The sequence below is a fragment of the Mytilus californianus genome, unplaced genomic scaffold (assembly GCF_021869535.1).
Source record: "Mytilus californianus isolate M0D057914Y unplaced genomic scaffold, xbMytCali1.0.p SCAF_12, whole genome shotgun sequence".
Lineage (NCBI taxonomy): Eukaryota > Metazoa > Mollusca > Bivalvia > Mytilida > Mytilidae > Mytilus > Mytilus californianus.
In genome coordinates, this window is record NW_026262604.1 from 30,378,668 (window position 1) to 30,388,185 (window position 9,518).

Consider the following 9,518-nt stretch of genomic DNA (forward strand, 5'->3'; position numbering starts at 1 on the left):
TTTCGCCATTATACAGGCCCTGGGTGAAACAACTTTTGATGTGGAGGAAAGGAATTTCTTTATTTTTTGTTAATTGTCTTTAATATCATTATAGATTGAGATAAACTGTAAACTGCAAAAAAATCAAGCAAAGAAAGATCTACAAATAAGTTGACATGACCAATTTGCAATTGACATCTTATTGGAATTATTGTCCATTAATCTTATTTTCTTCAATTTATTGGTAGTTTTTGTAAATCTTTTAAAAAATCTTCTGCTTTTTATTTAACTACTTGGCTAAATTAAACCAAACTTAGCCTCAGTCATCATTAGGGTATCTTTATTACTTTAACCTTATTTTACATGATTTACCAAAACCACAGGCTCTTGAGCGCCTCTAGTTTTACATTAAAATGTTTTCTGAGAATATCGGAAAAGTCAATACAGGTGCGGGATTTTGGTGACCTTAGGTTGTTTTCTGCTCTTTGGAGGGGTTGTTGTCTTATTTCCATTTCTCAATTGTACTCAGTGAAAACTTGTTTAATTGTATACTTGCAATCGCAAGGTAAACATTAGGTTGAACTTAGTTTTTTATATAAGAGATATTCATTTGTTATTCTAGTATGACCGATACGGCATATAGAAACAACAAATTGATCGTTCCTGCATAATACGTTATCGAAATGTTTTGGTTTTAAGTTCCTTTCACTCCACTCATTTTTCGATAGATTGATAAGTTAGTAAATGGGATTTCAGATTTAGATTTTAAGTCGTTCAGTGGATTTTTCGCCTCTTTGAGTAAAACTGTGTTTCCGTGGATGCCAGGGAGACTTGGCAAACATAGAAATATAATGGCATGAGTTTTTTTCATTAAAAGAGTAATATTGTTCAATTATTCATCATCCATAATAGATTGCGACAAATTTGTCAATCGTGTTGACTCGTTATAGAAGTTATTGCCACTTTGTGGTGGTTTTTGTCCGTTTTTGCAGAAACCTTTATTGAAAGAGAGAAAGTTCAATTGTTATTGGCAAATATGTTTAGGTAATAAGTCAACTTGTCGAATGACTCCCTAAAGGTGCTAATGTCACTGTCTGACCTTTTTTTCCCATGCGATAAATTTATATCACAAACTATAATAGATAGAGAGTTAAAATAGAGAGCACACATATTCGACAACATAAGATTTACAAATACGTCAACATGGTTGAAACAGTCAATTTACACATTAAGAAGGTATTGCCTTTCAAGATTTTTTTAACATCTTTGTGTTTTGTTTTTCATTACATTAATAGATACAGAAGCAAAAATATTCAGCACAATGAGATTTACAATCATGACAAAATGTACGAAATTGACAGCCATCTCCTTAAATGAAGTATTGCCCATGATTTATTTTTAATTTTTGTCAAAACCTATAGTTTATTTCTGTGTGTGTTGCATTGTCGTTTGCTAATTGTTCACTTCAGTGTTTCTGTTGTTCGTTGTCCAAATGTACTATACTGTATTATTTATTTGCGTAAATCACTGTCCGTAATGTTGTACTGTATTCATGTCATGTAATGGTGTCATTTTAGTGTTATATTTAACATTGCCATAAACGTGCGAGGTTTGGCTAGCCACAAAACCAGGGTTCAACCCACCATTTTTTTCTTAAAATGTCCTGTACCAAGTCAAGAAAATGGCCATTGTTATATTATAGTTCGTTTCTGTGTGTGTTACATTTTAATGTTGTGTTTCTGTTGTGTCGTAGTTCTCCTCTTTTATTTGAATTATTCCCTCAGTTTTAGTTTGTAACCCGGATTTGTTTTTTTCTCAATCGATTTATGAATTTCAAACAGCGGTATACTACTGTTGCCTTTATTTATAGTGAAAAAGACTATTTAAAAAGAAAAAAAATGAGAAAAATTAGTATTTATAGCCCTATGGTTGCGAATTCTAATACTAATTCCCATAATTTTACCAATTACCTTGAATCGAAATAGGTAGGTAAACTGTAAAAAGGAAAACATAATCAATACAAGATCATAACAAAAGTGCACACGCTGAAATGTCTCGCCTGATTTTATCATTGAATTTATGTTCAAAGCGTGTTACATAATGTTTAACTACAAGTATCACACAAACTTTACACAATCAATGTTCTATGATAATGAGATCATTGTCAGATGAACCAGGCCAAATAGACATGTACATCTTACAACCATTCCATACACCAAACATAGTTGACATGTTGCTTATAGTATCTGATAAAACGACAAAATTACGAAAACGAATCGTTGACAAATGTACCATAAAAATAAGGTTAAGGTCAGACAATACCTGCCAGACAGACTAGTACAACGTTAAATTATTCCTTACACCAAGTAAAGCTGTATATAAATTGTTATTGCTATCTGCAAAACAGTCCAAAATAGACTATTCTAACATTGACCAATGAACCATGAAAGGTCAGATTAAACCGGCAAAACCGACATACACACCTTACAATCATTCCATACACCAAGTATAGCAGACATATTTCTTATATTACTTATAAAACAGACCAAATCACAAAAACTTGACAGTGATTGATTGATTTATTGATTATTGATTGCTTAACATCTAGTGGCAAATATTTCATGCATATTCAGGACGAGAACAAATTAACAATAAATACAATAGGTAGGTTCTGTAATAGAGGCGTCCGGGATTAAGGTCGGAGAAATTAAGACTGCCACGGGAAATGAGGGTATATTGGATAGGACAGAAATTTAGCCTTGCAACAGGTCACCTACGGACCCCTCAAAGAGTTGTTGCAAGGGTTCTTAACGTACAAAGAGCGTGGCACTCTCTTTACACGAGGCATCGGATTTAACGTCTCCATTCTGAACACGTGGCAGCAAATTTGTACATCCCTCACAGCCAAACGGACGCCCCACTTTGGCAAGGGTTTTACCGCCAGTCGGAGGAAGACAAATGGTGAGCATACTTCTATTCCCCAGTCACCCTTGGGAGTACTTGACATTGACAAAAGAATCATGAAAATGATGTCTAGGTCAGAAAATACCGGCATGTGTACCTTAAAATCATTCCATACTTCAAATCTAGTTGACCTATTGCTTATAGTACTCAAAAATCGGACCAAAACAGAAAAACTTAACATTGACTAATGCACCATGAAACTGATAAAGTGAAACCTGCCAGACTGACATGTACCCCTTACAATCACTCCATAAACAACAAATAGTTGACCTACTTCTTATAGTATCGGAGGAATGGCTCTAATCATGCAACTTAAACCTTGATCACTGATCCTAAAAATGCGGTCGAGGTCAGGTGAACCCTCCATTGCAGTCATGTAGTTGTCGCAAGAAACCCATATACCAAGTATAAATAATCACAGCACTATCAAGCAGTAACCAAACCATGAAAATGAGGTCAAAGACAATGAAGATATGACGGACGTAAACTTCGTAACATACGGTATTTGCATACGAGGTATGAAACATCAAGGTCTTTTTATTTCTGAAATTTAATGCTTTAAACAAAAAGTTAACATCGCCGCCGCCACCTTTGTCTCACAAACTGCAGCTTTCGTCCAGGTTCATCAAATTGCCAGTAATGAGATTTATAAACATGATAAATAGGCATACTGGACTGACCAAAGTAAACAAATATCAAAATGGCATATTTTAACGAGGTGAGCGATTCAAGGTCAAAAACCATAATAGGAATCGCATGAATTCAGGGTCAAGCGAGGTCATCATATTATAATTAGATTTATGAAAATTAATAAAAAAAAAATACGCATCCGAACAAAAATCTAAACTTTTCTCAGGACGTTCAAGATTTATCCGAGTATTCGAGTACTCGCGAGTATCATGACCGAGTACTCGAGTTTTAAATTTCAGATCTTTTGACAACCCTAGTTATAATCTTAATCACTATAAATACACGCAAATTTGTCAACAAAGATAAACAAAAAGGCATATAAACAAAGCACATTAGCAAAAACGAAAGTTAAGAATACACAAACTTACCATAGCACAATAACACAATGACGGGATGTATAAGTACCGAGCCACGTCAAATGGATCATATTGCCAAAAATAAACAGTAAAAGTAATAATTTTCAAAAACAAATAAAAGAATAATATAACACTTTATTAAGAAGATAAACAACATCAGAACCTAGAATCTATACTTCAAGACCATCGTGTATTATTTATGAAGTTTATACGAAAATATATCAACAAGGTCTTGGTATCTTCCGATGAACATTAATAGGAAAACATACAGTAGTCCTGGTTCATCAACTTTCTGCTCAGACACTGGTGATGTTTTACAAAGTCTGAGTAGCAGCTGAAAGCTCTTAAATACCGAATGAGTTTGGGAAATGTATATAGTTTTCAAAGGTACCAGGCTTATATTTTGATACGCCAGACGCGCGTTTCGTCTACATAAGACTCATCAGTGACGCTCAGATCAAAATAGTTAGAAAGACAAACAAGTATAAGTTGAAGAGCATTGAGGACCCAAAATTCAAAAAAGTTGTGTTAAGGTAGGACATAACTCTTTTATAACAGACAACATTAATTGATTCAGTGAAGTGTTTTAATTATTTGATGCAATTTCAAGCGCTTAATCGACATAGATCTAATGTTGACAAACAGACGCCGATGACATTAATCAGCTGTTAATATGATTGAAGTAATATGAGAAATATCACACAACTACATAATGGACAGAGAAAGGACTAATTGTGGCTTTTTTAAAAGAAACAAATCGAAAAGGCATACATTTTTCAAAAAGTTTAACAATGACCGTAAAAACACCTCTTTCCAAAGCCCTGATTTACAAGACCACAATCGGTATACACATAATTTAACTGACATTGGTTGTGAAATAACAATAGACGAAGAAAGTATCGATGTAAACAAAAACAATGCTTGGATGGAAGGCAGAAGAGTGGTAGAACTCATTGTTATGGCAAGGGAAATGTACTGCTGCCCGTGTAACTAGCAAATACATTTATCAAATACAGTTGGTGAGAGGTTTTAAATATCCAGAATCTCACGTTTTTTCAGCAAGAAAAATAAAATTTATAAGCTATCATGATTCTCATGATTTGTTTTAATTTTTTTTTTTTTTTGGGGGGGGGGGGGGGGGGATGGTGGAATAATAAGCTTATGCTTGGTTACCAAAAGTAGTGGTGACAGGTCCTCACAGTAATTAGTAATTACAGCACGAATACCGATTGGACGATTCATAGGTAGTTGAATGAATGCACATTAAATGTTATACAGTTATATATGTCTTGTAAAATAAAATCGGATAGTCCAATTTTTACCAAAATCTGACATTATTAGGAAAAAGCAATGTAAGAAAATAACAAAAAAGAGAATTTTCATACAAACATATCATTTTTTTTTATATTTCTGTCGAAGACGGCACGTGTTATGGTATACCATTGTCTGTCCGTTAACACTTTGTTTCAAAACTAAAATGTGCTTTAATCAATTGTCATGTAATTTTAAAACAACATAAGAGTTTACAGAATAAAGCGCCCTTTCGATTTTGAAAATGTTACGGGACTTAAAAGTCAGATTAAAATACACTTTTCACATGTTGTACCATTACTTGAGATTGCTTGGATTGATTACTGGAAACTTATATATTTGTTAGATTTGTTTAACTAATACACCGTTCAATTAAAAATATGTCCGATACGTCATTTCAGAGTAATGATACTTTGACCATCAGATAAATAAAAGGCATTTTTTAAATGTCATGCACTTGCTCTTATATGCTTGGATTAAATTACACAAACTTACAAAATATTGTTGGGAACATTAAATGAAGACTCGATTTTAATTTTTACCATTTCCAGTGTAATTAAACTTTTTACAGTCATATTTGACGCAATATCCATACGCTCAAGAGTACAACCGTGCATGTTTTTCTACAGAGCATTTTATTTGCTTCTATGGTAGAACTATCTAGAATACCATTTCGTATCATATGGATGATTTATATTTATGCCATTTCGTACCAAATGGCAAATTGATATGTATGCCTTTTCGAAAAATATGGAAGATTTATATGTGTGTCGTTTCGTGATCAATCCTGTCTCATTGATGTATACCTCATTTGTTATTTTTATCATATATTACACAAAAAAATGGTACGAAATTGTTTTGATCATGGGTTTGAAATGGCAAATTTTGGGTACGAAATTGTAATTATTGACGCAAAATGGTTAAGATACGAAATGTCAATCTTCTGTTTCGCAAAAACATAGTTTGCTTCACAGGATGTTCATGTGAGTAACATATTTTTAGGATATGGCATTTGCTCCTTCGTATTTTGCCAAAAAAACTTGTGTAAAATAGCCATATTTGGTGAAATATGGCAATTCCAACATATGTATGCCGTTATTCATTTAAAGATAAAACTAGCCTACATTGAAAGGATTTGCGATTATTCATATTTTTGCAATTTTCAGGGAGCAAATAATGGCTCATATTATACCTCCTCTATAATTTGGTTCATCTTTTTTTCCAGAACCAGAGGAAGTTGCCAATACAGCTGCACTCCTTCTCAGTGACTATGCATCTATGATAAATGGTGCCTTGGTACCAGTCGACGGAGGACACATTATACATATGTCACCTAACCCTATCCAGTAGTTAACGTTGAAACCTTTATGACGATACAAAATATAAATAAGGATACATTTTAAGTAAAACACGTAATCTAACCGGATATATCTTGCACGATCATGCAATTACAGCAAAAATATAATCTACCAGTCATTTTTTACATGTTTTAAGGACTTATTAGTTATTTTGTGATATGAACTCAGCATTCATTATTTTACGTAAATATGTCAAAGCGGTGTCACAATATCCATTACTACCCCTTTACACAATTCGGATATCAATATTTAGTTCTGTGGAATCATTAATTTTCGTGGATACCAATTTTTGGGGATGAAGGAACATCCTATTTTCGTGGATATATATGATTTCATGGTTTTGCCCCAATGTCTGCATACAAGCATAGAGGAAATGTGCACCTCGTTGATCATTTGAATGTGTTGGTCACCTCTACCTACTCAATCCACGATTAATAATTGTGTTTGGCATGTGAGTGGTAGCCATGATTATGCATGGTCTACAATTGTGCAATGGGTCAACTATGGTTTCTTGGTGAGAATGGTTAAACCATTGTTGAGCATAGAAAATAAATTTATTTATATATTATGAATATCGATGATGGTCTGGATTCATAGATTGGTCGAAAATGTTTGGCAATAATAATTAGATTATATGATCTTTTGTCACTTGGGACTATCCTTACCCATGGTTACCTGGGCCTGAAATGCAAAAAAAAAACAAACTCAAACAGTTTTGTGTTATTCCATTTTAACAATTAAAATCAGCACACTTTCTCTTTACAATTTAAAAAAAAAAAAATTTCTAGACTGCCTGATACGTGGCTGTTATTTTTGTTTCTTTAATAGACTTAAATTATATTTGAAAATACATTGTAAAGATATTCATCGATTTTGGTTTTTGCTTGGATATTTTGGTTAGCCTTTTGGCCCGTTATAGGCTGTAGAAGCAAATAGTCCGGCGTGAATAAAAACAGAAGAAGCCTATGAACACAATCTTATAAATCAAGTTAATTGTCACATTGGCTGATTGTATAAGCAAGTGCATAATCAGTGTGTCCATGTGACCAAAAAGGACCAAATAAGAACAGTAAAATCCAACTCTTAGGTCATTTTTGCATGATTGTTTTAAATTTTTTGATGCACTTATGCAATATCAAAATATTTTAGTATTTAGTTACCATTTTCAGATGATTTTCTGCTGAATGATTGGCTTCTTCAAATAGAAGTTGTAAAATCAGTTCATGTTTATGATATTATAGATTTTGAAAATTTAAAAGAAATGAATGCAAGTTATGGCATTTTTATCCTAAATCCATTGGATGAGTATTTATTTATATTTCAATCATGGTAAAAGATTTTTTATCAGTTGTTGTTGTCTTTTGACGAGTTTTCATTGTTCCTAATCTGGCTAAGACCATATATGACTGAGGGTGGGAAAAAATCTTGATTCATGAGATTTTAACATCGGTAAATAAAGGCAACAATAGTATACCGCTGTTCGAAATTCATAAATCGATTGAGAAAAAAACAAATCCGGGTTACAAACTAAAACTGAGGGAAACACATCAAATATAAGAGAGAACTACGACACAACAGAAACACAACATTAAAATGATACACACACAGAAACGAACTATAATATAGCAATGGCCATTTTCCTGACTTGGTACAGGACATTTTAAGAAAAAAATGGTGGGTTGAACCTGGTTTTGTGGCTAGCCAAACCTCGCACTTTTATGGCAATGTTAAATATAACACTAAAATGACACCATTACATGACATGAATACAGTACAACATTACGGACAGAGAATTACGCAAATAAACAATACAATATAGTACATTTGGACAACGAAACAACAGAAACACTAAAGTGAACAAACAACAAACGACAATGCAACACACACAGAAACAAACTATACGATTAGAATTGTCATTTTTCTGACTTGGTACAAGACATTTTTATGAAAAAAATGGTGAGTTGAACCTGGTTTTGTGGCTAGCCAAACCTCCCGCTTTTATGGCAATGTTAAATATAACATTAAAATGACATTTAAAAAGGTTGCAAAAAATTTAATTGTTTATGAACAGTAAATCGATAGTTTATGAACAGTAAATTGATAGTTTATAAACAGTAAATTGATAGTTTATAAACAGTAAATTGATAGTTTATGAACAAAAAATTGATAGTTAATGAACAATACATTGATAGTTTATGTGCAGTAAATTGATAGTTTATGAACAGTAAACTAAAAGAAGTTTATTCTTTCAGCAATATTTAAAACGTCATATTTTCGGATTTTTTTTTATTAACATACATCCACTTGTATTTGATCTTTGTTGAATAGTTGTCTGACAATAATACCACATCTCCTTATTTTTATATAATAGCCATGATGTCTGAAAACCTGCCGATTGTGTTCTTTCCTTGTTGTGATGTTCGACGGAAGGTTAATTTACATGCCGAATTGTACATGTAAAACATGAGAAAATAAATGTCGACATATTCGGTCGTGCTCCACCCTGAATTCATGCGATTCCATTAGGGTTTTTGACCTCGAATCGCTCACCTTGTTAAAATATGCCATTTAGATGCTTATTTTACTTTGGTCAGTCAAGTTTGTCTATAAATCTAATTACAGACATTTTTGTATCGCCTTCGACGAAACTCGCAGTATGCGAGACATAGGTATTACTATCGCGGCGGCGATGTAAACTTTTTGTATAAAGTTTTATATTTCAGAAGTTAGACGACCTGGATGTTTCATACCTTGTATGCAGATACCGTATGTTACGAAGTGTCCGTCTGTCATATGTCAATTGTCCGTTACCTTATTTTCATGGTCCAGTGACTGCTCGATAAAAAATCTTTGTTTTGTC